Source organism: Natrix helvetica, assembly GCF_964273705.1.
Source record: "Natrix helvetica genome assembly, chromosome: W".
Taxonomy (NCBI): domain Eukaryota; kingdom Metazoa; phylum Chordata; class Lepidosauria; order Squamata; family Natricidae; genus Natrix; species Natrix helvetica.
Window position 1 is genome coordinate 12,847,556 of NC_138555.1, and position 21,770 is coordinate 12,869,325.

Genomic DNA, 21,770 nt, shown 5'->3' on the forward strand with positions numbered 1-21,770 from the left:
TCATTGAACTTCCCTGAGGCTGGTGATTCGAGCTGTTTTCCAAAAGGGGGGTGTCAGAGAGACAAATGTTGGGGCCATTTAACTCCACTTCATTTGAACTTCCCTGAGGCTGGTGTTTCAATCTGTTTTCTACAATTGGGGAGTCAGAGAGACAAAGTTACGGGCCATTTAACTGCACTTCTTTTGAACTTTCCTGAGGCTGGAGATTGGAGCTGCTGGCTACATGAGGGGAGTCAGACAGACAAAGAGGACTAGGTAGTAGCCCTTTAACTCCATTTCATTGAACTTCCCTGAGGCTGGTGATTGGAGCTGTTTTCTAAAAGGGGGGTGTCAGAGAGACAAAGGTAGGGGCCATTTAACTCGACTTCTTTTCACCTTTCCTGAGGCTGGAGATTGGAGCTGCTGGCTAAGAGAGGAGAGTCAGACAGACAAAGAGGACTCGGTAGTAGCCCTTTAACTCCATTTCATTGAACTTCCCTGAGGCTGGTGATTGGAGCTGTTTATTAAAAGGGGGGTGTCAGAGAGACAAAGGTACGGGCCCTTTAGCTCCAGTTCAACTGAACTTCCCTAAGGCTGGTGATTGGACCTGCTGACTACAAGGTGGGAGTCAGAGAGAAAGGTAGTAGCCCTTGAACTCCACTTCATTTCAACTTACTTGAGGCTGGTGATTGGAGCTGCTGGCTACAAGAGGGGAGTCAGACATACAAAGAGGAGTAGGTAGTAGCCCTTTAACTCCATTCCATTGAACTTCCCTGAGGCTGGTGATTGGAGCTGCTAGCTAAAATGGGGGGAGTCAGAGGGACAAAGAGGACTAGGTAGCAGCCCTTTAACTTTAATTCATTGAACTTCCCTGAGGCTGGTGATTGGAGCTGCTGGCTAAAAGAGGGGAGACAGACAGACAAAGAGGACTAGGTAGTAGCCCTTTAACTTTAATTCATTGAACTTCTCTGAGGCTGGTGATTGGAGCTGCTGGCTACAAGAGGGGAGTCAGACAGACAAAGAGGACTAGGTAGTAGCCCTTTAACTCCATTTCATTGAACTTCCCTGAGGCTGGTGATTGGAGTTGTTTTCTAAAAGGGGGGTGTCAGGAGACAAAGGCAGGGGCCATTTAACTCCACTTCATTTGAACTTTCCTGAAGCTGGTGATTGGAGCTGTTTTCCAAAGGGGGGGTGTCATAGAGACAAAGGCAGGGGCCATTTAACTCGACTTCTTTTCACCTTTCCTGAGGCTGGAGATTGGAGCTGCTGGCTACAAGAGGAGAGTCAGACAGACAAAGAGGACTAGGTAGTAGCCCTTTAACTCCATTTCATTGAACTTCCCTGAGGCTGGTGATTGGAGCTGTTTTCTAAAAGGGGGGTGTCAGAGAGACAAAGGTAGGGGCCATTGAACTCCATTTTATTGAACTTCCCTGAGGTTGGTGATTGGAGCTGCTGGCTTCAAGAGGGGAGTCAGACAGACAAAGAGGACTAGGTAGTAGCCCTTTAACTCCATTTCATTGAACTTGCCTGAGGCTGGTGATTGGAGCTGTTTTCTAAAAGGGGGGTGTCAGAGAGACAAAGGTAGGGGCCATTGAGCTCCACTTCATTTGAACTTTCCTGAGGCTGGAGATTGGAGCTGCTGGCTACAAGAGGAGAGTCAGACAGACAAAGAGGACTCGGTAGTAGCCCTTTAACTCCATTTCATTGAACTTCCCTGAGGCTGGTGATTCGAGCTGTTTTCCAAAAGGGGGGTGTCAGAGAGACAAATGTTGGGGCCATTTAACTCCACTTCATTTGAACTTCTCTGAGGCTGGTGTTTCAATCTGTTTTCTACAATTGGGGAGTCAGAGAGACAAAGTTAGGGGCCATTTAACTGCACTTCTTTTGAACTTTCCTGAGGCTGGAGATTGGAGCTGCTGGCTACATGAGGGGAGTCAGACAGACAAAGAGGACTAGGTAGTAGCCCTTTAACTCCATTTCATTGAACTTCCCTGAGGCTGGTGATTGGAGCTGTTTTCTAAAAGGGGGGTGTCAGAGAGACAAAGGTAGGGGCCATTTAACTCGACTTCTTTTCACCTTTCCTGAGGCTGGAGATTGGAGCTGCTGGCTAAGAGAGGAGAGTCAGACAGACAAAGAGGACTAGGTAGTAGCCCTTTAACTCCATTTCATTGAACTTGCCTGAGGCTGGTGATTGGAGCTGTTTTCTAAAAGGGGGGTGTCAGAGAGACAAAGGTAGTGGCCGTTGAGCTCCACTTCATTTGAACTTTCCTGAGGCTGGAGATTGGAGCTGCTGGCTACATGAGGGGAGTCAGACAGACAAAGAGGACTAGGTAGTAGCCCTTTAACTCCATTTCATTGAACTTCCCTGAGGCTGGTGATTGGAGCTGTTTTCTAAAAGGGGGGTGTCAGAGAGACAAAGGTAGGGGCCATTTAACTCGACTTCTTTTCACCTTTCCTGAGGCTGGAGATTGGAGCTGCTGGCTAAGAGAGGAGAGTCAGACAGACAAAGAGGACTAGGTAGTAGCCCTTTAACTCCATTTCATTGAACTTGCCTGAGGCTGGTGATTGGAGCTGTTTTCTAAAAGGGGGGTGTCAGAGAGACAAAGGTAGGGGCCATTGAACTCCATTTCACTGAACTTCCCTGAGGCTGGTGATTGGAGCTGCTGGCTTCAAGAGGGGAGTCAGACAGACAAAGAGGACTAGGTAGTAGCCCTTTAACTCCATTTCATTGAACTTGCCTGAGGCTGGTGATTGGAGCTGTTTTCTAAAAGGGGGGTGTCAGAGAGACAAAGGTAGGGGCCATTGAGCTCCACTTCATTTGAACTTCCCTGAGGCTGGTGATTTGAGCTGCTGGCTTGAAGAGGGGAGTCAGACAGACAAAGAGGACTAGGTAGTAGCCCTTTAACTCCATTTCATTGAACTTCCCTGAGGCTGGTGATTCGAGCTGTTTTCCAAAAGCGGGGTGTCAAAGAGACAAATGTTGGGGCCATTTAACTCCACTTCATTTGAACTTTCCTGAGGCTGGTGATTGGAGCTGCTGGCTACAAGGGGGGAGTCAGAGAGACAAAGAGGACTAGGTAGTAGCTCTTTAACTCCATTGCATTGAACTTTCACGAGGCCTGTGTTTCGATCTGTTTTCTACAAGGGGGGAGTCAAAGAGACAAAGTTAGTGGCCATTTAACTGCACTTCGTTTGAACTTTCCTGAGGCTGGTGATTGGAGCTGCTGGCTACAAGAGGAGAGTCAGAGAGACAAAGAGGACTCGGTAGTAGCCCTTTAACTCCATTACATTGAACTTCCCTGAGGCTTGTGATTGGAGCTGTTTATTAAAAGGGGGGTGTCATAGAGACAAAGGTATGTGCCCTTTAGCTCCAGTTCAACTGAACTTCCCTAAGGCTGGTGATTGGAGCTGCTGGCTAAAAGAGGGGAGTCAGACAGACAAAGAGGACTAGGTAGTAGCCCTTTAACTTTAATTCATTGAACTTCCCTGAGGCTGGTGATTGGAGCTGCTGGCTACAAGAGGGGAGTCAGACAGAAAAAGAGGACTAGGTAGTAGCCCTTTAACTCCATTTCATTGAACTTCCCTGAGGCTGGTGATTGGAGCTGTTTTCTAAAAGGGGGGTGTCAGGAGACAAAGGCAGGGGCCATTTAACTAAACTTCATTTGAACTTTCCTGAAGCTGGTGATTGGAGCTGTTTTCCAAAGGGGGGGTGTCATAGAGACAAAGGTAGGGGCCATTTAACTCCACTTCATTTGAACTTTCCTGAGGCTGGAGGTTGGAGCTGCTTGCTAAAATGGGGGGAGTCAGACAGACAAAGAGGACTAGGTAGCAGCCCTTTAACTCCATTTCATTGAACTTCCCTGAGGCTGGTGATTGGAGCTGTTTTCTAAAAGGGGGGTGTCAGAGATACAAAGGTAGGGGCCATTTAACTCGACTTCTTTTGACCTTTCCTGAGGCTGGAGATTGGAGTTGCTGGCTACAAGGGGGGAGTCAGACAGACAAAGAGGAATAGGTATTAGCCCTTTAACTCCATTTCATTGAACTTCCCTGAGGCTGGTGATTGGAGCTGTTTTCTACATGAGGGGTGTCAGAGAGACAAAGGCAGGGGTCATTTAAGTCCACTTCATTTGAACTTCCCTGAGGCTGGTGATTGGAGCTGCTGGCTACAAGAGGAGAGTCAGACAGACAAAGAGGACTCGGTAGTAGCCCTTTAACTCCATTTCATTGAACTTCCCTAAGGCTGGTGATTCGAGCTGTTTTCTAAAAGGGCAGTGTAAGAGAGACAAATGTTCGGGCCATTTAACTCCACTTCATTTGAACTTCCCTGAGGCTGGTGTTTCAATCTGTTTTCTACAAGTGGGGAGTCAGAGAGACAAAGTTAGGGGCCATTTAACTGCACTTCTTTTGAACTTTCCTGAGGCTGGAGATTGGAGCTGCTGGCTACAAGGGGGGAGTCAGAGAGACAAAGAGGACTAGATATTAGCCCTTTAACTCCATTTCATTGAACTTCCCTGAGGCTGGTGATTGGAGCTGTTTATTAAAAGGGGGGTGTCAGAGAGACAAAGGTACGGGCCCTTTAGCTCCAGTTCAACTGAACTTCCATAAGGCTAGTGATTGGACCTGCTGACTACAAGGTGGGAGTCAGAGAGAAAGGTAGTAGCCCTTGAACTCCACTTCATTTCAACTTACTTGAGGCTGGTGATTGGAGCTGCTGGCTACAAGAGGGGAGTCAGACAGACAAAGAGGAGTAGGTAGTAGCCCTTTAACTCCATTTCATTGAACTTCCCTGAGGCTGGTGATTGGAGCTGCTAGCTAAAATGGGGGGAGTCAGAGGGACAAAGAGGACTAGGTAGCAGCCCTTTAACTCCATTTCATTGAACTTCCCTGAGGCTGGTGATTGGAGCTGTTTTCTAAAAGGGGGGTGTCATAGAGACAAAGGTAGGGGCCATTTAACTCCACTTCATTTGAACTTTCCTGAGGCTGGTGATTGGAGCTGCTGGCTAAAAGAGGGGAGTCAGACAGACAAAGAGGACTAGGTAGTAGCCCTTTAACTTTAATTCATTGAACTTCCCTGAGGCTGGTGATAGGAGCTGCTGGCTACAAGAGGGGAGTCAGACAGACAAAGAGGACTAGGTAGTAGCCATTTAACTCCATTTCATTGAACTTCCCTGAGGCTGGTGATTGGAGCTGTTTTCTAAAAGGGTGGTGTCAGGAGACAAAGGCAGGGGCCATTTAACTCCACTTCATTTGAACTTTCCTGAAGCTGGTGATTGGAGCTGTTTTCCAAAGGGGGGTGTCATAGAGACAAAGGTAGGGGCCATTTAACTCCAATTCATTTGAACTTTCCTGAGGCTGGAGGTTGGAGCTGCTAGCTAAAATGGGGGGAGTCAGAGGGACAAAGAGGACTAGGTAGCAGCCCTTTAACTCCATTTCATTTGAACTTTCCTGAGGCTGGTGATTGGAGCTGCTGGCTACATGAGGGGAGTCAGACAGACAAAGAGGACTAGGTAGTAGCCCTTTAACTCCATTTCATTGAACTTCCCTGAGGCTGGTGATTGGAGCTGTTTTCTAAAAGGGGGGTGTCAGAGAGACAAAGGTAGGGGCCATTTAACTCGACTTCTTTTGACCTTTCCTGAGGCTGGAGATTGGAGCTGCTGGCTATAAGAGGGGAGTCAGACATACAAAGAGGACTCGGTAGTAGCCCTTTAACTTTAATTCATTGAACTTCCCTGAGGCTGGTGATTGGAGCTGTTTTCTAAAAGGGGGGTGTCAGAGAGACAAAGGTAGGGGCCATTTAACTCGACTTCTTTTGACCTTTCCTGAGGCTGGAGATTGGAGCTGCTGGCTACAAGGGGGGAGTCAGAGAGACAAAGAGGACTAGGCAGTTGCCCTTTAACTCCATTTCATTGAACTTCCCTGAGGCTGGTGATTGGAGCTGCTGGCTTCAAGAGGGGAGTCAGACAGACAAAGAGGACTAGGTAGTAGCCCTTTAACTCCATTTCATTGAACTTGCCTGAGGCTGGTGATTGGAGCTGTTTTCTAAAAGGGGGGTGTCAGAGAGACAAAGGTAGGGGCCATTTAACTCGACTTCTTTTGACCTTTCCTGAGGCTGGAGATTGGAGCTGCTGGCTATAAGAGGGGAGTCAGACATACAAAGAGGACTCGGTAGTAGCCCTTTAACTTTAATTCATTGAACTTCCCTGAGGCTGGTGATTGGAGCTGTTTTCTAAAAGGGGGGTGTCAGAGAGACAAAGGTAGGGGCCATTTAACTCGACTTCTTTTGACCTTTCCTGAGGCTGGAGATTGGAGCTGCTGGCTACAAGGGGGGAGTCAGAGAGACAAAGAGGAATAGGTATTAGCCCTTTAACTCCATTTCATTGAACTTCCCTGAGGCTGGTGATTGGAGCTGTTTTCTACATGAGGGGTGTCAGAGAGTCAAAGGCAGGGGACATTTAAGTCCACTTCATTTGAACTTCCCTGAGGCTGGTGATTGGAGCTGCTGGCTACAAGAGGAGAGTCAGACAGACAAAGAGGACTCGGTAGTAGCCCTTTAACTCCATTTCATTGAACTTCCCTGAGGCTGGTGATTCGAGCTGTTTTCTAAAAGTGGGGAGTCAGAGATAGAAAGTTAGGGGCCATTTAACTGCACTTCTTTTGAACTTTCCTGAGGCTGGAGATTGGAGCTGCTGGCTACAAGAGGGGAGTCAGAGGGAAAAAATGACTAGGTAGTAGCCCTTTAACTCCATTTCATTGAACTTCCCTGAGGCTGGTGATTGGAGCTGTTTTCTAAAAGGGGGGTGTCAGAGAGACAAAGGTAGGGGCCCTTTAACTCCAGTTCAACTGAACTTCCCTGACGCTGGTGATTGGAGCTGTTTTCTAAAAGGGGGTGTCAGAGAGACAAAGGTAGGGGCCCTTTAACTCCAGTTCAACTGAACTTCCCTGAGGCTTGTGTTTCGATCTGTTTTCTACAAGGGGGGAGTCAAAGAGACCAAGGCAAGGGCCCTTTAACTCCACTGCATTTGAACTTTCCTGAGGCTGGTGATTGGAGATGTTTTGGAAAAGGGTGGTGTCATAGAGACAAAGGTAGGGGCCATTTAACTCCACTTCATTTGAACTTTCCTGAGGCTGGTGATTGGAGCTGTTTTGTAAAATGGGGGTGTCATAGAGACAAAGGTAGGGGCCATTTAACTCCACTTCATTTGAACTTTCCTGAGGCTGGAGATTGGAGTTGCTGGCTACAAGGGGGGAGTCAGAGCGACAAAGGTACTAGCCCTTGAACTCCACTTCATTTGAACATTCTTGAGGCTGGTGATTGGAACTGTTGGCTACAAGAGGGGAGTCAGAGAGACAAGGTGGACTAGGTAGTTGCCCTTTAACTCAATTTCATTGAACTTCCCTGAAGCTGGTGATTAGAGCTGTTTTCTACATGAGGGGAGTCAGAGAGGAAAGGCAGGGGCCATTTAACTCCACTTCATTTGAACTTTCCTGAGGCTGGTGATTGGAGCTGCTGGCTAAAATGGGGGGAGTCAGAGGGACAAAGAGGACTAGGTAGCAGCCCTTTAACTCCATTTCATTGACCTTCCCTGAGGCTTGTGTTTCGATCTGTTTCCTACAAGGGGGGAGTCAAAGAGACCAAGGCAAGGGCCCTTTAACTCCACTTCCTTTGAACTTTCCTGAGGCCGGTGATTGGAGCTGCTGCCTATAAGGGGGGAGTCAGAGAAACAAAGAGGACTAGGTAGTAGCTCTTTAACTCCATTTCATTGAACTTCCCTGAGGCTTGTGTTTCGATCTGTTTTCTACAAGGGGGGAGTCAAAGAGACCAAGGCAAGGACCCTTTAACTCCACTTCATTTGAACTTTCCTGAGGCTGGTGATTGGAGCTGTTTTGTAAAAGGGGGGTGTCATAAAGACAAAGGTAGGGGCCATTTAACTCCACTTCATTTGAACTTTCCTGAGGCTGCTGATTGGAGCTGCTGGCTAAAATGGGGAGAGTCAGAGAAACAAAGAGGACTAGGTAGCAGCCCTTTAACTCCATTTCATTTGAACTTTCCTGAGGCTGGTGATTGGAGCTGCTGGCTAAAAGAGGGGAGTCAGAGAAACAAAGAGGACTAGGTAGTAGCTCTTTATCTCCATTTCATTGAACTTCCCTGAGGCTTGTGTTTCAATCTGTTTTCTACAAGGGGGGTGTCAGAGAGACAAAGGTAGGGGCCCTTTAACTCCAGTTCAACTGAACTTCCCGAAGGCTGGTGATTGGAGCTGCTGGCTACAAGGGGGGAGTCAAAGAGACCAAGGCAAGGGCCCTTGAACTCCACTTCATTTGAACTTTCTTGAGGCTGGTGATTGGAACTCCTGGCTACAAGAGGGGAGTCAGAGAGACAAAGTGGACTAGGTATTAGCCCTTTAAATCCATTTCATTGAACTTCCCTGAGGCTGGTGATTGGAGCTGTTTTCTACATGAGGGGAGTCAGAGAGACAAAGGCAGGGGACATTTAACTCCACTTCATTTGAACTTTCCTGAGGCTGGTGATTGGAGCTGCTGCCTACAAGGGGGGAGTCAGAGAAACAAAGAGGACTAGGTATTAGCCCTTTAAATCCATTTCATTGAACTTCCCTGAGGCTGGTGATTGGAGCTGTTTTCTACATGAGGGGAGTCAGAGAGACAAAGGCAGGGGCCATTTAACTCCACTTCTTTTGAACTTTCCTGAGGCTGTTAATTGGAGCTGTTTTCTAAAAGGGTGGTGTCATAGAGACAAAGGTAGGGGCCATTTAACTCCTCTCCATTTGAACTTTCCTGAGGCTGGTGATTGGAGCTGCTGGCTAAAATGGGGAGAGTCAGAGAAACAAAGAGGACTAGGTAGCAGCCCTTTAACTCCATTTCATTAAACTTTCCTGAAGCTGGTGATTGGAGCTGTTTTCCAAAGGAGGGTGTCATAGAGACAAAGGTAGGGGCCATTTAACTCCAATTCATTTGAACTTTCCTGAGGCTGGAGGTTGGAGCTGCTAGCTAAAATGGGGGGACTCAGAGGGACAAAGAGGACTAGGTAGCAGCCCTTTAACTCCATTTCATTTGAACTTTCCTGAGGCTGGTGATTGGAGCTGCTGGCTACATGAGGGGAGTCAGACAGACAAAGAGGACTAGGTAGTAGCCCTTTAACTCCATTTCATTGAACTTCCCTGAGGCTGGTGATTGGAGCTGTTTTCTAAAAGGGGGGTGTCAGAGAGACAAAGGTAGGGGCCATTTAACTCGACTTCTTTTCACCTTTCCTGAGGCTGGAGATTGGAGCTGCTGGCTACAAGGGGGGAGTCAGAGAGACAAAGAGGACTAGGTAGTTGCCCTTTAACTCCATTTCATTGAACTTCCCTGAGGCTGGTGATTGGAGCTGCTGGCTTCAAGAGGGGAGTCAGACAGACAAAGAGGACTAGGTAGTAGCCCTTTAACTCCATTTCATTGAACTTGCCTGAGGCTGGTGATTGGAGCTGTTTTCTAAAAGGGGGGTGTCAGAGAGACAAAGGTAGGGGCCATTGAACTCCACTTCATTTGAACTTTTCTGAGGCTGGAGATTGGAGCTGCTGGCTATAAGAGGGGAGTCAGACATACAAAGAGGACTCGGTAGTAGCCCTTTAACTTTAATTCATTGAACTTCCCTGAGGCTGGTGATTGGAGCTGTTTTCTAAAAGGGGGGTGTCAGAGAGACAAAGGTAGGGGCCATTTAACTCGACTTCTTTTGACCTTTCCTGAGGCTGGAGATTGGAGCTGCTGGCTACAAGGGGGGAGTCAGAGAGACAAAGAGGAATAGGTATTAGCCCTTTAACTCCATTTCATTGAACTTCCCTGAGGCTGGTGATTGGAGCTGTTTTCTACATGAGGGGTGTCAGAGAGTCAAAGGCAGGGGACATTTAAGTCCACTTCATTTGAACTTCCCTGAGGCTGGTGATTGGAGCTGCTGGCTACAAGAGGAGAGTCAGACAGACAAAGAGGACTCGGTAGTAGCCCTTTAACTCCATTTCATTGAACTTCCCTGAGCCTGGTGATTCGAGCTGTTTTCTAAAAGTGGGGAGTCAGAGATAGAAAGTTAGGGGCCATTTAACTGCACTTCTTTTGAACTTTCCTGAGGCTGGAGATTGGAGCTGCTGGCTACAAGAGGGGAGTCAGAGGGAAAAAATGACTAGGTAGTAGCCCTTTAACTCCATTTCATTGAACTTCCCTGAGGCTGGTGATTGGAGCTGTTTTCTAAAAGGGGGGTGTCAGAGAGACAAAGGTAGGGGCCATTTAACTCGACTTCATTTGAACTTTCACGAGACTGGAGATTAGAGCTGCTGGCTAAAATGGGTGGAGTCAGAGGGACAAAGAGGACTAGGTAGCAGCCCTTTAACTCAATTTCGTTGAACTTCCCTGAGGCTGGTGATTGGAGCTGTTTTCTACATGAGGGGTGTCAGAGAGACAAAGGCAGGGGTCATTTAAGTCCACTTCATTTGAACTTCCCTGAGGCTGGTGATTGGAGCTGCTGGCTACAAGAGGAGAGTCAGACAGACAAAGAGGACTCGGTAGTAGCCCTTTAACTCCATTTCATTGAACTTCCCTAAGGCTGGTGATTCGAGCTGTTTTCTAAAAGGGGAGTGTAAGAGAGACAAATGTTGGGGCCATTTAACTCCACTTCATTTGAACTTCCCTGAGGCTGGTGTTTCAATCTGTTTTCTACAAGTGGGGAGTCAGAGAGACAAAGTTAGGGGCCATTTAACTGCACTTCTTTTGAACTTTCCTGAGGCTGGAGATTGGAGCTGCTGGCTACAAGGGGGGAGTCAGAGAGACAAAGAGGACTAGATATTAGCCCTTTAACTCCATTTCATTGAACTTCCCTGAGGCTGGTGATTGGAGCTGTTTATTAAAAGGGGGGTGTCAGAGAGACAAAGGTATGGGCCCTTTAGCTCCAGTTCAACTGAACTTCCATAAGGCTGATGATTGGACCTGCTGACTACAAGGTGGGAGTCAGAGAGAAAGGTAGTAGCCCTTGAACTCCACTTCATTTCAACTTACTTGAGGCTGGTGATTGGAGCTGCTGGCTACAAGAGGGGAGTCAGACAGACAAAGAGGAGTAGGTAGTAGCCCTTTAACTCCATTTCATTGAACTTCCCTGAGGCTGGTGATTGGAGCTGCTAGCTAAAATGGGGGGAGTCAGAGTGACAAAGAGGACTAGGTAGCAGCCCTTTAACTCCATTTCATTTGAACTTCCCTGAAGCTGGTGATTAGAGCTGTTTTCTACATGAGGGGAGTCAGAGAGGAAAGGCAGGGGCCATTTAACTCGACTTCTTTTCACCTTTCCTGAGGCTGGAGATTGGAGCTGCTGGCTACAAGGGGGGAGTCAGAGAGACAAAGAGGACTAGGTAGTTGCCCTTTAACTCCATTTCATTGAACTTCCCTGAGGCTGGTGATTGGAGCTGCTGGCTTCAAGAGGGGAGTCAGACAGACAAAGAGGACTAGGTAGTAGCCCTTTAACTCCATTTCATTGAACTTGCCTGAGGCTGGTGATTGGAGCTGTTTTCTAAAAGGGGGGTGTCAGAGAGACAAAGGTAGGGGCCATTGAACTCCACTTCATTTGAACTTTTCTGAGGCTGGAGATTGGAGCTGCTGGCTATAAGAGGGGAGTCAGACATACAAAGAGGACTCGGTAGTAGCCGTTTAACTTTAATTCATTGAACTTCCCTGAGGCTGGTGATTGGAGCTGTTTTCTAAAAGGGGGGTGTCAGAGAGACAAAGGTAGGGGCCATTTAACTCGACTTCTTTTCACCTTTCCTGAGGCTGGAGATTGGAGCTGCTGGCTACAAGGGGGGAGTCAGAGAGACAAAGAGGACTAGGTAGTTGCCCTTTAACTCCATTTCATTGAACTTCCCTGAGGCTGGTGATTGGAGCTGCTGGCTTCAAGAGGGGAGTCAGACAGACAAAGAGGACTAGGTAGTAGCCCTTTAACTCCATTTCATTGAACTTGCCTGAGGCTGGTGATTGGAGCTGTTTTCTAAAATGGGGGTGTCAGAGAGACAAAGGTAGGGGCCATTGAACTCCACTTCATTTGAACTTTTCTGAGGCTGGAGATTGGAGCTGCTGGCTATAAGAGGGGAGTCAGACATACAAAGAGGACTCGGTAGTAGCCGTTTAACTTTAATTCATTGAACTTCCCTGAGGCTGGTGATTGGAGCTGTTTTCTAAAAGGGGGGTGTCAGAGAGACAAAGGTAGGGGCCATGTAACTCGACTTCTTTTCACCTTTCCTGAGGCTGGAGATTGGAGCTGCTGGCTACAAGGGGGGAGTCAGAGAGACAAAGAGGACTAGGTAGTTGCCCTTTAACTCCATTTCATTGAACTTCCCTGAGGCTGGTGATTGGAGCTGCTGGCTTCAAGAGGGGAGTCAGACAGACAAAGAGGACTAGGTAGTAGCCCTTTAACTCCATTTCATTGAACTTGCCTGAGGCTGGTGATTGGAGCTGTTTTCTAAAAGGGGGGTGTCAGAGAGACAAAGGTAGGGGCCATTGAACTCCACTTCATTTGAACTTTTCTGAGGCTGGAGATTGGAGCTGCTGGCTATAAGAGGGGAGTCAGACATACAAAGAGGACTCGGTAGTAGCCCTTTAACTTTAATTCATTGAACTTCCCTGAGGCTGGTGATTGGAGCTGTTTTCTAAAAGGGGGGTGTCAGAGAGACAAAGGTAGGGGCCATTTAACTCGACTTCTTTTGACCTTTCCTGAGGCTGGAGATTGGAGCTGCTGGCTACAAGGGGGGAGTCAGAGAGACAAAGAGGAATAGGTATTAGCCCTTTAACTCCATTTCATTGAACTTCCCTGAGGCTGGTGATTGGAGCTGTTTTCTACATGAGGGGTGTCAGAGAGTCAAAGGCAGGGGACATTTAAGTCCACTTCATTTGAACTTCCCTGAGGCTGGTGATTGGAGCTGCTGGCTACAAGAGGAGAGTCATACAGACAAAGAGGACTCGGTAGTAGCCCTTTAACTCCATTTCATTGAACTTCCCTGAGGCTGGTGATTCGAGCTGTTTTCTAAAAGTGGGGAGTCAGAGATAGAAAGTTAGGGGCCATTTAACTGCACTTCTTTTGAACTTTCCTGAGGCTGGAGATTGGAGCTGCTGGCTACAAGAGGGGAGTCAGAGGGAAAAAATGACTAGGTAGTAGCCCTTTAACTCCATTTCATTGAACTTCCCTGAGGCTGGTGATTGGAGCTGTTTTCTAAAAGGGGGGTGTCAGAGAGACAAAGGTAGGGGCCATTGAACTCCACTTCATTTGAACTTTTCTGAGGCTGGAGATTGGAGCTGCTGGCTATAAGAGGGGAGTCAGACATACAAAGAGGACTCGGTAGTAGCCCTTTAACTTTAATTCATTGAACTTCCCTGAGGCTGGTGATTGGAGCTGTTTTCTAAAAGGGGGGTGTCAGAGAGACAAAGGTAGGGGCCATTTAACTCGACTTCTTTTGACCTTTCCTGAGGCTGGAGATTGGAGCTGCTGGCTACAAGGGGGGAGTCAGAGAGACAAAGAGGAATAGGTATTAGCCCTTTAACTCCATTTCATTGAACTTCCCTGAGGCTGGTGATTGGAGCTGTTTTCTACATGAGGGGTGTCAGAGAGTCAAAGGTAGGGGCCATTTAACTCGACTTCTTTTGACCTTTCCTGAGGCTGGTGATTGGAGCTGCTGGCTACAAGGGGGGAGTCAGAGAGACAAAGAGGACTAGGTAGTTGCCCTTTATCTCAATTTCGTTGAACTTCCCTGAGGCTGGTGATTGGAGCTGTTTTCTACAGGAGGGGAGTCAGAGAGACAAAGGGAGGGGCCATTTAACTCCACTTCATTTGAACTTTCCTGAGGCTAGTGATTGGAGCTGTTTTCGAAAAGGGGGGTGTCATAGAGACAAAGGCAGGCGCCATTTAACTCCACTTCATTTGAACTTTCCTGAGGCTGGTGATTGGAGCTGTTTTCTAAAAGGTGGGTGTCATAGAGACAAAGGTAGGTGCCATTTAACTGCACTTCTTTTGAACTTTCCTGAGGCTGGAGATTGGAGCTGCTGGCTACAAGGGGGGAGTCAGAGAGACAAAGAGGACTAGGTATTAGCCCTTTAAATCCATTTCATTGAACTTCCCTGACGCTGGTGATTGGAGCTGTTTTCTAAAAGGGGGTGTCAGAGAGACAAAGGTAGGGGCCCTTTAACTCCAGTTCAACTGAACTTCCCTGACGCTGGTGATTGGAGCTGTTTTCTAAAAGGGGGTGTCAGAGAGACAAAGGTAGGGGCCCTTTAACTCCAGTTCAACTGAACTTCCCTGAGGCTTGTGTTTCGATCTGTTTTCTACAAGGGGGGAGTCAAAGAGACCAAGGCAAGGGCCCTTTAACTCCACTTCATTTGAACTTTCCTGAGGCTGGTGATTGGAGCTGTTTTGGAAAAGGGTGGTGTCATAGAGACAAAGGTAGGGGCCATTTAACTCCACTTCATTTGAACTTTCCTGAGGCTGGTGATTGGAGCTGTTTTGTAAAAGGGGGGTGTCATAGAGACAAAGGTAGGGGCCATTTAACTCCACTTCATTTGAACTTTCCTGAGGCTGGAGATTGGAGTTGCTGGCTACAAGGGGGGAGTCAGAGCGACAAAGGTACTAGCCCTTGAACTCCACTTCATTTGAACTTTCTTGAGGCTGGTGATTGGAACTGTTGGCTACAAGAGGGGAGTCAGAGAGACAAGGTGGACTAGGTAGTTGCCCTTTAACTCAATTTCATTGAACTTCCCTGAAGCTGGTGATTAGAGCTGTTTTCTACATGAGGGGAGTCAGAGAGGAAAGGCAGGGGCCATTTAACTCCACTTCATTTGAACTTTCCTGAGGCTGGTGATTGGAGCTGCTGGCTAAAATGGGGGGAGTCAGAGGGACAAAGAGGACTAGGTAGCAGCCCTTTAACTCCATTTCATTGACCTTCCCTGAGGCTTGTGTTTCGATCTGTTTCCTACAAGGGGGGAGTCAAAGAGACCAAGGCAAGGGCCCTTTAACTCCACTTCCTTTGAACTTTCCTGAGGCCGGTGATTGGAGCTGCTGCCTATAAGGGGGGAGTCAGAGAAACAAAGAGGACTAGGTAGTAGCTCTTTAACTCCATTTCATTGAACTTCCCTGAGGCTTGTGTTTCGATCTGTTTTCTACAAGGGGGGAGTCAAAGAGACCAAGGCAAGGACCCTTTAACTCCACTTCATTTGAACTTTCCTGAGGCTGGTGATTGGAGCTGTTTTGTAAAAGGGGGGTGTCATAAAGACAAAGGTAGGGGCCATTTAACTCCACTTCATTTGAACTTTCCTGAGGCTGCTGATTGGAGCTGCTGGCTAAAATGGGGAGAGTCAGAGAAACAAAGAGGACTAGGTAGCAGCCCTTTAACTCCATTTCATTTGAACTTTCCTGAGGCTGGTGATTGAAGCTGCTGGCTAAAAGAGGGGAGTCAGAGAAACAAAGAGGACTAGGTAGTAGCTCTTTATCTCCATTTCATTGAACTTCCCTGAGGCTTGTGTTTCAATCTGTTTTCTACAAGGGGGGTGTCAGAGAGACAAAGGTAGGGGCCCTTTAACTCCAGTTCAACTGAACTTCCCTAAGGCTGGTGATTGGAGCTGCTGGCTACAAGGGGGGAGTCAAAGAGACCAAGGCAAGGGCCCTTGAACTCCACTTCATTTGAACTTTCTTGAGGCTGGTGATTGGAACTCCTGGCTACAAGAGGGGAGTCAGAGAGACAAAGTGGACTAGGTATTAGCCCTTTAAATCCATTTCATTGAACTTCCCTGAGGCTGGTGATTGGAGCTGTTTTCTACATTAGGGGAGTCAGAGAGACAAAGGCAGGGGACATTTAACTCCACTTCATTTGAACTTTCCAGAGGCTGGTGATTGGAGCTGCTGCCTACAAGGGGGGAGTCAGAGAAACAAAGAGGACTAGGTATTAGCCCTTTAAATCCATTTAATTGAACTTCCCTGAGGCTGGTGATTGGAGCTGTTTTCTACAGGAGGGGAGTCAGAGAGACAAAGGCAGGGGTCATTTAACTCCACTTCGTTTCAACTTCCCTGAGGCTGGTGATTGGAGCTGCTGGCTACAAGAGGGGAGTCAGACAGACAAAGAGGACTAGGTAGTAGCCCTTTAACTCCATTTCATTAAACTTTCCTGAAGCTGGTGATTGGAGCTGTTTTCCAAAGGGGGGTGTCATAGAGACAAAGGTAGGGGCCATTTAACTCCAATTCATTTGAACTTTCCTGAGGCTGGAGGTTGGAGCTGCTAGCTAAAATGGGGGGAGTCAGAGGGACAAAGAGGACTAGGTAGCAGCCCTTTAACTCCATTTCATTTGAACTTTCCTGAGGCTGGTGATTGGAGCTGCTGGCTAAAATGGGGAGAGTCAGAGAAACAAAGAGGACTAGGTAGCAGCCCTTTAACTCCATTTCATTAAACTTCCCTGAGGCTGGTGATTGGAGCTGTTTTGTAAAAGGGGGGTGTCATAGAGACAAAGGTAGGGGCCATTTAACTCCACTTCATTTGAACTTTCCCGAGACTGGAGATTAGAGCTGCTGGCTAAAATGGGTGGAGTCAGAGGGACAAAGAGGACTAGGTAGCAGCCCTTTAACTCCATTTCATTGAACTTCCCTGAGGCTTGTGTTTCGATCTATTTTCTACAAGGGGGGAGTCAAAGAGACCAAGGCAAGGGCCCTTTAACTCCACTTCATTTGAACTTTCCTGAGGCCGGTGATTGGAGCTGCTGCCTACAAGGGGGGAGTCAGAGAAACAAAGAGGACTAGGTAGTAGCTCTTTAACTCCATTTCATTGAACTTCCCTGAGGCTTGTGTTTTGATCTGTTTTCTACAAGGGGGGAGTCAAAGAGACCAAGGCAAGGACCCTTTAACTCCACTTCATTTGAACTTTCCTGAGGCTGGTGATTGGAGCTGTTTTGTAAAAGGGGGGTGTCATAGAGACAAAGGTAGGGGCCATTTAACTCCACTTCATTTGAAATTTCCTGAGGCTGCTGATTGGAGCTGCTGGCTAAAATGGGGAGAGTCAGAGAAACAAAGAGGACTAGGTAGCAACCCTTTAACTCCATTTCATTTGAACTTTCCTGAGGCTGGTGATTGGACCTGCTGGCTGCAAGAGGGGAGTCAGACAGACATAGAGGACTAGGTAGTAGCCCTTTAACTCCATTTTATTGAACTTCCCTGAGGCTGGTGATTGGAGCTGTTTTCTACAGGAGGGGAGTCAGAGAGACAAAGGCAGGGGTCATTTAACTCCACTTCGTTTCAACTTCCCTGAGGCTGGTGATTGGAGCTGCTGGCTACAAGAGGGGAGTCAGACAGACAAAGAGGACTAGGTAGTAGCCCTTTAACTCCATTTCATTAAACTTCCCTGAGGCTGGTGATTGGAGCTGTTTTCTAAAAGGGGGGTGTCAGAGACACAAATGATGGGGCCATTTAACTCCACTTCATTTGAACTTTCCTGAGGCTGGTGATTGGAGCTGCTGGCTAAAATGGGGGGAGTCAGAGGGACAAAGAGGACTAGGTAGCAGCCCTTTTACTCCACTTCATTTGAACTTTCCTGAGGCTGGTGATTGGAGCTGTTTTGTAAAATGGGGGTGTCATAGAGACAAAGGTAGGGGCCATTTAACTCCACTTCATTTGAACTTTCCTGAGGCTGGAGATTGGAGCTGCTGGCTAAAATGGGTGGAGTCAGAGGGACAAAGAGGACTAGGTAGCAGCCCTTTAACTCCATTTCATTGAACTTCCCTGAGCCTTGTGTTTCGATCTGTTTTCTACAAGGGGGGAGTCAAAGAGACCAAGGCAAGGGCCCTTTAACTCCACTTCATTTGAACTTTCCTGAGGCTGGTGATTGGAGCTGTTTTGTAAAAGGGGGGTGTCATAGAGACAAAGGCAGGGGCCATTTCACTCCACTTCATTTGAACTTTCCTGAGACTGAAGATTGGAGTTGCTGGCTACAAGGGGGGAGTCAGAGCGACAAAGGTAGTAGCCCTTGAACTCCACTTCATTTGAACTTTCTTGAGGCTGGTGATTGGAACTGCTGGCTACAAGAGGGGAGTCAGAGAGACAAGGTGGACTAGGTAATTGCCCTTTAACTCAATTCCATTGAACTTCCCTGAGGCTGGTGATTGGAGCTGTGTTCTATAAGTGGGAGTCAGAGAGACAAAGGCAGGGGCCATTTAACTCCACTTCATTTGAACTTTCCTGAGGCTGGTGATTGGAGCTGTTTTGTAAAAGGGGGGTGTCATAGAGACAAAGGTAGGGGCCATTTAACTCCACTCCATTTGAACTTTCCTGAGGCTGGTGATTGGAGCTGCTGGCTAAAATGGGGGGAGTCAGAGGGACAAAGAGGACTAGGTAGCAGCCCTTTTACTCCATTTCATTTGAACTTTCCTGAGGCTGGTGATTGGAGCTGCTGGCTACAAGAGGGGAGTCAGACAGACAAAGAGGACTAGGTAGTAGACCTTTAACTCCATTTCATTGAACTTCCCTGAGGCTGTTGATTGGAGCTGTTTTGTAAAAGGGGGGTGTCAGAGAGACAAATGTAGGGGCCATTTAACTCCACTTCATTTGTACTTTCCTGAGGCTGGAGATTGGAGCTGCTGGCTACAAGGGGGGTGTCAGAGAGACAAAGGTAGGGGCCCTTTAGCTCCAGTTCAACTGAACTTCCCTAAGGCTGGTGATTGGAGCTGCTGACTACAAGGTGGGAGTCAGAGAGACAAAGGTAGTAGTCCTTGAACTGCACTTCATTTGAACTTTCCTGAGGCTGGTGATTGGAGCTGTTTTCTAAAAGGGGGGTGTCATAGAGACAAACGCAGGGGGCATTTAACTCCATTTCATTGAACTTCCCTGAATCTGGTGTTTCAATCTGTTTTCTACAAGTGGGGAGTCAGAGAGACAAAGGTAGGGACCATTTAACTCCACTTCATTTGAACTTTCCTGAGGCTGGTGATTGGAGCTGCTGGCTAAAATGGGGGGAGTCAGAGGGACAAATAGGACTAGGTAGCAGCCCTTTTACTCCACTTCATTTGAACTTCCCTGAGGCTGGTGATTGGAGCTGCTGGCTACAAGAGGGGAGTCAGAGAGACAAAGAGGACTAGGTAGTAGCCCTTTAACTCCATTTCATTGTACTTCCGCGAGGCTTGTGTTTCGATCTGTTTTCTACAAGGGGGGAGTCAAAGAGACCAAGGCAGGGCCCCTTTAACTCCACCTCATTTGAACTTTCTTGAGGCTGGTGATTGGAGCTGCTGGCTACAAGGGGGGAGTCAGAGAGACAAAGAGGACTAGGTAGCAGCCCTTTAACTCCATTTCATTGAACTTCCCTGAGGCTGGTGATTGGAGCTGTTTTCTACATGAGGGGTGTCAGAGAGACAAAGTTAGGGGCCATTTAACTCCACTTCATTTGAACTTTCCTGAGGCTGGAGATTTGAGCTGCTGGCTAGAAGGGGGGTGTCACAGAGACAAAGGTAGGGGCCCTTTAGCTCCAGTTCAACTGAACTTCCCTAAGGCTGGTGAATGGAGCTGCTGACTACAAGGTGGGAGTCAGAGAGACAAAGGTAGTAGTCCTTGAACTACACTTCATTTGAACTTCCCTGAGGCTGGTGATTGGAGCTGCTGGCTACAAGAGGGGAGTCAGACAGACAAAGAGGACTAGGTAGTAGCCCTTTAACTCCATTTCATTGAACTTCCCTGAGGCTGGTGATTGGAGCTGTTTTCTTTCTTTTTTTTTTTAAGCAAAGTTTTATTGGTTTTTTGGTATTTTGCAAAAGGAAAAGGTATGGGGAAGGTTACAAATTGTGGCAGCCGCAAACTGCGGTAGGTATACGCCCCCTCCAGACTCATAGTGTACATTTGCATAACATTCAAATATTACATAATAACATATAGTCAGTGTGGTAAATTCAAAAATAATTTCAATCAATTTGTATCATGTGGATTTTCTTACTTATTTGTGAGATCTGAGCTTTCTTGATGTCGCCCCATCTCCCCCCGTTGGCAGTGCTCTGGCCCCTCCCATGTCTTGTGCATCTACTGGGATGTCTTCTGGTTTTTCTAGGAGTAATTTATTTTTTTCCATAAAGGCCTGCGCCTCTATGGGTGTGTTAATTCTGACCCTTGTCTCCTCCCAGAATATTAACATACCTTCAGGCAGCAACCAACGAAACCACACCCCCTTCTGGTATAATTTATTCGCCAATTGCGAATAATATTTTCTTTTCTCCCTCACTTTCTTGGGGATCTGTTTCAGTATGGTTATGTCCTTATCTTTGTATATCAGGGCTTGTCCCCTTTGTGTATTCAGAATTTCATCTCTTGTGCTTTTCCTAAGAAATTTAATGTGTACCTCTCTGGGGACATTGTGTGTTCTAGCATATGCGGAGTTCACTCTATAAACCAGGTCTATTTCCCACCCCATCTGCTGTTTTTCTTTTTGGGTATACTCAGCCAAGATAGTTGTCATGATGTCCCTAATATTTTCATCATCTGTCTCCATCACATTCTGAAATCTAAGATAAAAGGACATTCTCTCAAACTCTATTTTCATTTGTTGGGTGTCAAGCTCTTTGTTTCCCTTTTGCACGCCTTTCACCCCCCCCCCCTCATCTCAGCCGCCCCCTGCTCCAAGTGATCCAGTCTCTGTGAGTTCTTATCAATTTTTTCCTGGTTCCCTCTAATTTCTTCTTTCATCTCCTTCAGCTGTTTCTTAATTTCCTCTTGTCCCTGTAGAATTTGTTGAAACATTTGATGAAACTCCAAGTCCGTAGTTTTAACTTGTTTGAAAGCTGTCATCGTTGATTGCGTGCTCGGACTTGAAGTTGCAGATGTCGGGGCAGAGGCAGCAAAGCCGGACATTCCAGGAGGTGGTCTTTTAGATGTCATTGTTAGTAATAAAGAGTCCAGTCAGTATAGAGAGGAATCAGTCAGAGTGGTAGAGCAGCCAAGGTAGTTCGGGGGGGTAGAGAGACCAGGCACAAGGGAACTCTCTAATCACCCTGGCAAGGAACAGACGTTTTTCACTCCAGAAAGTTCAAAAGCAAACAATCCACAAGAGAAGTATCCAAATAACACGGAGACAAAGACCGGAAGCCTGAAGTTAAAAGGTGGAGTCAAGTTCAGCTTTCATGAAGACAACGGAAGTGTGCCATCTTGCCCTGCCAACTTCGAGAACTGAGGCAACAGATAAAGTTTTCAGGATTCAAAGTTCCCAAAGATCACATTTTCTTGAAAGGGCTAAGTCTGACGATCCATTTAGATGGAGTGTGACCTCATTGGTTTGGCTCTCCCCCTCCTCCTTCCCTGGGGCTACGAGCACTTTTGTTTCTAGCCGTTTGTCCAAGGGGGGGGGAAATCCCCCTCCCCTCCAGCCGCATTTCTCCAAATTAAACAAAAGTTCCAATTAACACCACTGACAAGTTTTAGGATTGGTAATAGGTATGAAGGGAGTCTACGCCTCACCACACAGCCGCTGCATCCTTCAAGTATCTTTTTTTCTTCCGGACAGCCTCACAGAGAAGACGCTTCAGTGCGCCTCCCTTTCGTGCTCCTCGGTGCCTGGAGCAAAGCGAGAGCCCCCCGACAGCTGCCGCCGATGCAGGGGTCCTCCCGCCGTGCCGCTCCTCCGGCAGAACGCCCCTTCGGGGCGTCCTGTGCCCCCCAAGGAGTGGGGAGCCCACCGGGCATGCGCGGGGCGAGCAGTCTCTGCCTGTCGCCGTCAGCCGCCGGAACCGGAAGTCCGGAGCTGTTTTCTACATGAGGGGAGTCAGAGAGACAA